An 8,382-nucleotide genomic window follows, 5' to 3' on the forward strand; every position below is an offset into this window, starting at 1 on the left:
TGTGGGCGAGGCAGTATACCTTACATTATAATTTGAAAATTTTCTCCATCTTAGATTTTTTGCGATCATACTTTTATTCATTTATTCGAATTTCATATTCTGTTAAGCAAGAGTTTCTTGGTTAACTCAATGTTGTCCAATTTTCAAAATTTATCGTCCTTACTATTTCTATATGTATGAGGGATCTAGTAATGTATAAGATCTACTTACTTTTTTTATATTTTTATAACCGGGTATCCTTGTAGACAACGGACTGAACATATATCTAGGATTTGCCCAGTCCATAAATCATGGTCTTATCCAAGGACTAGTCTTGGGGCACGTGCAACGCCCGCACATCATACGTATCAGGTAAGTGAGGGTGTGCCTTCACTGGTGACCTTGAGGAATTATTACTCATGCTAGGTATCGAATTCACCACCTACAGACTTTCACCACTTATTGGTTTGAAATTACCATTGAGCCAACCCCTCAGGATTTAGATCTAATTACTAAACTATCTAATACATATCCCAAGGTGAAACATGTACGATGAATATTTCTTCTATATTTTTATCCTTTCTAGATATCAATCAAATGATTATGTTTGATTGGTTTTGTAACCTGTAAAGCAACACGACAATTTGGTGAGGATCTCTTCCTTCCAAACCTATGTAATTGTATTGACAACAACGAGTTGAAAATCGAAATCGGATAGACTCTTGGTACCCCCAATTGGGCTTACACATCAAAAATCAGCTAGATCAATGTTTTTTATCAACTTATTTTTCAGGAGCAATTTCTAATCATTGGATTTGAATTTTTTTTCTAAAGTAATTTTGTTATAATAATATAATAGTTAGAAAATACCAATCAAAATGATTTTGGGTGCTTAGGTCAACCAGGAGGTGTATCAAATATTCTTTAGAAAGTGTGGCACAAGGCATTTTTGGTGCGGAGGTAAACATAATGGTTTTGGGTGCCTGGGTTCATCAAATTTGGGCTCCGAAACAAAAATCGTGGTTTTTAGTGGGCCAGCTAGAATAATGGGCTTCAATCTTCTAACAATGTGGCTTTGTATTATTGTAAGTTCTATGTTTCAAACATTTCCTGGAAGTGGATGACAAGTTTTAGAGCACAATCGCATCTATTCTGTATCTTGTTGAATCCGTCTTCAAAGGAAAGAACAACTAACACATTACTCCATTAAAGGGTCTAACCTAACCTTTTATCCGTTTCGGTAACTTGGGCTTAGCATAAGAAAAATCCACCTACCAAGAATAGTTTGGACAGTGCTAGTGTTTTTTTTTTTTTTGATAACCGTGTCAAATACACCACCCCCTCGGAAAGTCCTACATGCAACTGGTTGAGTCGAGGATCAACTAGACCTTGGAGGGTGGCCCTAAGGAATTCATAACTTTGTGGGTTTTCAAACACTTGACCTACCCTTCCCGAGGAGCTTATTGGGGTTAGTTTGGACGGTGCTAGTGCTCTCACTTACAGAAAAAGAGGCTCCCGTATCAGAGACAAGAGAAACATCTCAACCAACTACAGTTCGCATTAGCAGTTCATGGGGAAGCAGACTAAATCAAGGTCAAGGAAGACTGAGGATCAATGTAATATGAGAGGATCAACAACCAGCTCTGAAAGCCTACATGTGTAGGAGTGCACTTCCGATTTTCTACGCAGGACAGAGGTGCACATTTCCTTCAGCTTTGGCTAAATAAAGTTCTCCTAAACATTCGGTATGGTCCTTCACCAACCACAAATCAAATCCATCTCACCCAACAATAACGATTCTTGGTGTTTAAAAGGGCTGTCAATGGATAGGATTCAAAGTGGATTGGTTTCAAATCTAAAACCAACCCCAAAATAGTCAGATCATGTCCATATCCAATATGAATTTATTGGATATAAATTTGATCCATTAACAATTAGATTGGGATTGGATCTGTATATATAACGAATCCAACAACATGCTGGATTGGGTCATTAAATCCAGAGTCCAGTTCGATGTTATCTGTTGATGAACCTAATTTTAAGGTTAACGATCTCTACAACAAGGTGGGCCCAATTATCTAGTGGACTCTTGAATAAATTCCAAGCTCAATTAGATGGGCTTTATAAAAAAAGTGAAATCCAGCTGTGGACAGCTCTCCCTCAACTCTAGGTCGCCCAAGTAATTATATAAAAAAAGAAAAAATCAAGGTTAGCTCATCTCATGAAAGAAAAAAAAAAACCAACTTAGTTGGCTCAACTAATATATTAACACCTCTTATTATTGTACTTTGCTTTAAATAAGGATCATGCAATTGATTATATTTAGTATCAACCATCGATCTTACTGATTGAAAGGTTGAAGTTGTAGAAAACATTAATATTTTTTTGGTGGTGGTTACCGTATGTTTGTGAAGTCTATTATTGTCACATATCGCTTATATTAGTCTCCCAGAGTTGGTGGCCTACTTAATTAAGTCTGTTATGATATCTCCTATGAGAATATGAACGATAAATTAAAACATGAAAATCGGTGGATTGAATATATTTATGGTGTTGAGGAAGATTGAAATTTAAAAGTCAAGGAAAAAACATAGAATGTAATGGAGAAGAACAGGAGGTGAGAATCAATATAATCGTAAAATTGGAGTTGGTCGTGGCTTTGACACCTGTGCAAGAATATAATTATGTTGACCTTGGATGTGGTCATAAAAGTCCTCTTAGGATTTATATGAACTATGAAGAACAATAGCATAATTTTTTATTAGGGATAAAGTCGTATTGATGATGGAAGGTAAACAAAATATCCTAATCTCTCATTCAAGTCTATATTGTAGACTATTATTAAAAAAATCTCCCGATGGTTTACAATTCGCTTAAAGAGGCTTTTCACAAGTCTTAGTTGATTAATAATTCTACCAACCTCTAACTGACTCGTTCTTATTCTTCTAGCTATTTGTTTATTTTTCTAACCTATGTGTCAAACCTACTCCATTTCTTCAAGTCTTTAGAGTTTTCTAATAAGAGTTTTATTCTTAGTATTCTTTTTTCAAGATTAAAAATAAAAATATATAAAACTGTAAATGAGGTACAATTTTAATTTTATTTTGAAGATTTTAAATTTTGAACTAAGATATAAAATTCTGAAATTTGAAATTGTTAATCATTAAATTTTGTTCTCTCTTTTTCCAATGAAATTCTCACCCCATCAAAACCCATAATTTAAAAACATGGATCTCAAGTTCTCAACTACTTGATTAAATAAAGAGTCGTGCTGGAGCAACATTGAAATGTACGTCGATTCTGACATTCTAATGTAATGGTGCACACATAACCACTTTTTACTTATATCTTGGTGAAAATCATTTATGGTTATATGTGCACCACCACGTCATAATGTACAATTGATCTACATTTTAATGTTACTTCAATACTTGCATTAAATAAATCATCATGGAATTTGGTGGTGGAATAAGAGATCATGGTTTACTTTTGGAGTGAGATCATGGGGTAGGTGTGGGAGTTGAATTGTATTAAATGCATTAAAAGGACTGAAAGATTTTTAAAATAATAGTAAGAATTAGGTGTTGGTCGCCAGTACCTGTCAAACATGCTCAATATGTATGATTGCACATGGAAAGTGGGCATAAAAATGATTTACTCTAGTAAATGTAATTTTCAAGTGTATGATTGTATTTTTACCCTGAAAATGAATTTCCGCATGAAGTGATTTACCCCAAGAGGAGAAAACATCAACTTCCCCTAGTGAAATGCATCAACACTCCAATTCCATGATTCTATTATGATTTTAACTTAATTGCGTCAAATACCCTTATTCTACAAATGATCCATTTATATACAATATAAAACGGGAATAGATTTCACGATGGATGGGCTAAATATTTGTAAGAGTTGTAGGTCCTAAGCATGTTCATCACGACAATATTTGATTAATGAAGCCAAGAATTGGTTTGGTTGCAAGAAGGGAGCTAACAAGCTAATTTGAAAATTCTAAATTGGAATAATAGATGAAATGGAATTGGTGTGGCAATAGAATCTCTTTTTTTTTTTTAATTGCAATTGTGCCACTTCATCATTCCAAGTCAATGCATTTTTTCTATTTAATTCTTAATTTTTATTAATATTATAGTTGTTCGTATATCATGTTAGCACGTAAGAGAATAATTGAACTAGCGAACCAAGGAGCGAAATTATCTTTGCACCAACCACAAACCACAATGTGAACCAAAGAACCAAGTAACAGAGATTCAAACCTGCTTATAGTTCTATTAATATTTTAATAATTATAATTTGTGGTAATTATAAGGTGGGTTAGTAGATGTCCCTTTCAAGAAATCTTATTTTATATAGGTAAAAATAAAAATAAATTATTTATATCACAAAACAAAAACTAGGTTGACTAATTAAATTTGACCTGAATTCCCGCATCTTTAATCCATTATTTTCAACCTCACCTTAATTCTTGATTTTTCTATCTAAAATTTCATTGTTACTTAAATATCCTCATTTTCAATCTTGAATCGTGAATCCTTGACGTTTTTTCTCTTCCAAATAAGTCAGTTTCATGTTCCTCATCTTTAATCCATCATTTCAACTTCATCTTAAAGAAAACCCAATATTTGTTTTATCCAAAGTAATCATCTTCAATCCATCGGTTTCAACCTCATATTAATGAAAATCATTGATTTTTCTACTTAAAATTTCAAAAATCTGATCTTATTCTTAAGACTTGAAGATATAAATGGATAAATATTAAGACTGAAGACGAGGGTAACTTTTTTTACCCAAGTGGTAAAAGATGACTTGTTTTGAGAAGAAAAAAAAACAAGAGTATTTGTTAAAACATTGAGGATATAGAAGGGAAATTAATTATTTTTTGAAAATGAATGTGCCTCTCGTAAAAGCATGGAAGCGGGTTGCTTCCATTACTTTGCACTTCTTGTGGAAGCATGTCCAGTTTCTTAAAAGAAATAAAATAAAATAGAAAATGACAATTTATTGCATAGAAGTTCTTTTCAACATCTAAGGCATAAAAAGCACATTACGAGTGCAAACTTAGGTGCTACCCATGGGAGACAGAAAAAATTCACTACAATTTTCATGAAGAACACAAGATCTCGGGATTGAGATCAAACAAATCTAAAGATGAGAGGCTTCTCTCGAGATGACGTAAGCACCCCAGATATAAAAGCAAGGGTCTGGATGGACAGACTTGACTCAATCAAGACATAACCATCCCAAGAAGGAAGTTCATATGGGCAACAATGGACATTAACAAAAATGATTGACTAGATGTGGTATGTTGATGTCATTCTGCACAAGTGATTAGCCTATCAAGGAAGATAACATCAGCTAGACACATGTACGTATGAAATGAACAAACTTAGGATGTAGTTGACACATGTCTATTTAGCCATATGTCAATTTTTGTGAACATGACGTGGATTGCAAAATTCACAATACAATATTCAAATTATAAATAACATTTTTCTTTAATGATGGGGGTGTCCGGACATGTAGGCTTGACTATCAGGACGGCAATTAACCTCTTAAAGCATCATATCTTGTCCAAATCACTTGGGTAAATGCAATACTCACAAACGACATATACAGGTCAGTCAGATAAATCTCTATGGATGACTAACAAGAGGATTTGAACTCACAATCTCTCTCTTTTTGGAGGGAGACCCTGGTCAGTAAGTCCAACACTCATTGGGTATAAATAAGGTTTTGTACCAACAATACCTATGTAAAACTTGTAAAGATTCTTCTAAATTTACTCTTCAATCATGTTAATTTGTTTCTTCTCCATAAGTTTATTCAGGTCCACCTAGGACCAGTCTTTTTTATTTTTTATTTTTTATTTTTTGAGATCTTACTTCCTTGCTCAATTCGACTAATGAGTTTAGTACCTTAAGATTAATTTGACAGTGTCATGTGTCATCTCTAAGAAGGAAGCCTAGACTTGGAAGAAAACTAAGTACCCTCTAGAGATAATAGACGATGGTGGACCGACCCATAACATGCATCCTCGACGAGCACAGCCAATGACTCTCATGGACAGCACACAAGTCCATAACTACACAATAAATGTCGTTGAACAACCATGATAAGGCCATACATCAGCTTTATAAATAGAGGGGACGGACATAGTTATGATTCCAAGGATGAGCCAAGGGTGGCATACTTCACAATTATGGTTTCAAGTTGTTGGACACTTGTCCTGTGAAACCCAACTTGTCATGACAAACTCGGCCTAAGTTGATTTGACTCGATTATTCCGAGGACTCTCTATCTCCAAAGTCTCAATGGAATCAATTCGAAAAATCAGAGTCAACTCATCAACTTGTTCAAGTAAAATGCACTAAATTCGTTTAACAACTCTAATTATTTTTAAATATTTGTAAATTTAACAATTCAAGAGTTTTTAACTAAATTGACTCGTTGGACATTCAGCTTAAGTCAAGTTTTCAAGTATAAATTTTAATTTTATTGTCTTTCCTCTTCTCTTTATTTTCAATAATACCCTTCAAAATTTTATTATCTTTCCTCTTCCATCCCTTGGCCTCAAAGAGATGCATGTGCCTATTAGTACGGGAAACTCTAATTTGATTGAAATCAAGATATAGATACATATGAGCCTTCAAATCAAAATAAACAAATTGACAAGCTCTTAAGGTACCTATTTTTTCAAATCGTCCAACCTAACTCAAATAATAATTATCTAATCACCTTAATTACATCTTCAATGCTATGAAGTTTCCATGAGCAATTTCTTATAATAATTGAATCTAAGCCTCCCTAACGGCTGAGAGAAAAAGAGAGAGGTGAGAAAGGCATGGATTAACCAAACTCCCAACCATAACCAAACCCATGCAAATTAAATATCTCCTTTTCATTAATCAAGTACGCACCTTCAAGACACATAGAAAATGGAAGTGGAAAACCCATTTTGTCCCTCAACTATTTGAATACATTCATTTTTGTCCCAAGAATATACTACCTTTTGAAGTCTATTTGAATCGTAAGTTAATTTTATTTCCCTAACTACCCCCTTTATAGCTTAAGACTCTTTTCATTCATCAAACAAAACTTGTTCTTGGAGACATTGATCTTACTCAAAGTTTAATTGAGTTACTGTTTTTGCATTCTCTCAAAATGTTGAAGAGCTATAAAATTGAGAAATTCTTGGGAAAGTGTAGGTGGCTTGTTGAATTAAAAATTTGGTTTAAAATCACAAAAAAATTATATAAACTTCTTGATTGTGGTAATTCATTCATTGTTTACAGGGTCAGCCATCTAAACTAAAGCATGGGAAATACTTATCAAGGAATTACTGTAAAAGTTACTCTCTCAAAACTATTCCAAAGCCAAAAGAGTTGAGTTGTGACAGTTAATTCTTGAAAAAAAAAAACACAAGAAATCATAACTCTCTTTCGAACGCCATTTCTTGTGAAGATAATATATCAATAGATAACTCACCTAAGAAGGTAGAAAAATGTAATACCCCCTAAACCCATAGTGGAACATGAAATGGACCAGTGTGGCTAACTTATTTGAAGGTATTAAACAGATTCAACCCCATGAAAAAACAAAGAATGTGTTTAATATTACCTAAATTTTTAATAGAATATATATATATATATAGGAAAATATTTGGCATCCTACTATTTGCCCTATGTTTTGTCCTATATAGGTTAGAAGTTTTAGAATGGACTGATTTTTGGTGAGAATGCGAAACTTCTTGCCCTATGTTTACAAGTTGAAGAATTATGGACCATCCATTTTTTGTAATCATTTTTGATAGAGTTAGAAATTTCGAAATGGATTGATTTTTTGTGAGAATAATCTCCTGACACATAAGGCAAAACATAGGATAAATTGTAGGGTGCCGAACATATATATATATATATATATATATAGATACACACGGGGAATGCTAATGTCCAATACTTCATGAGGACCATAGCATTGTCCATCATTTTTTTTCAATAATATCTCTCCAAATTTTATCTTGTAGTGAAAAATAAATGAGTGTATTGATCGTCTACATAATAAATGCTGAAAGTATTTAAATATCTTGATTTAGATAATTTTTTTGTTGTTATAAATATTTTGATAATCAATGTCAATATAATAAATATATTTATTATGTAAAAGATTAATATAATCTTATGTTTTTCATTAAAAATATAAAAAACAAAATGATAAGAGGTATGATTGAAAAAAATTGATGGACAGTTCAAACATCCCCATATGATCTTGGACATTAATATTCTCATAGACAAACTTTGTCTAGCCTGTTATCTACAAATTTATCTTGTAAACCTATCCTATATGTATATGAAAAATTCAATGTGCTCAAGGTAGTTGATTTGGACCAAT

Source organism: Akebia trifoliata, chromosome 4 (genome assembly GCF_017979445.1).
Source record: "Akebia trifoliata isolate Shusen 1 chromosome 4, ASM1797944v1, whole genome shotgun sequence".
NCBI lineage: Eukaryota > Viridiplantae > Streptophyta > Magnoliopsida > Ranunculales > Lardizabalaceae > Akebia > Akebia trifoliata.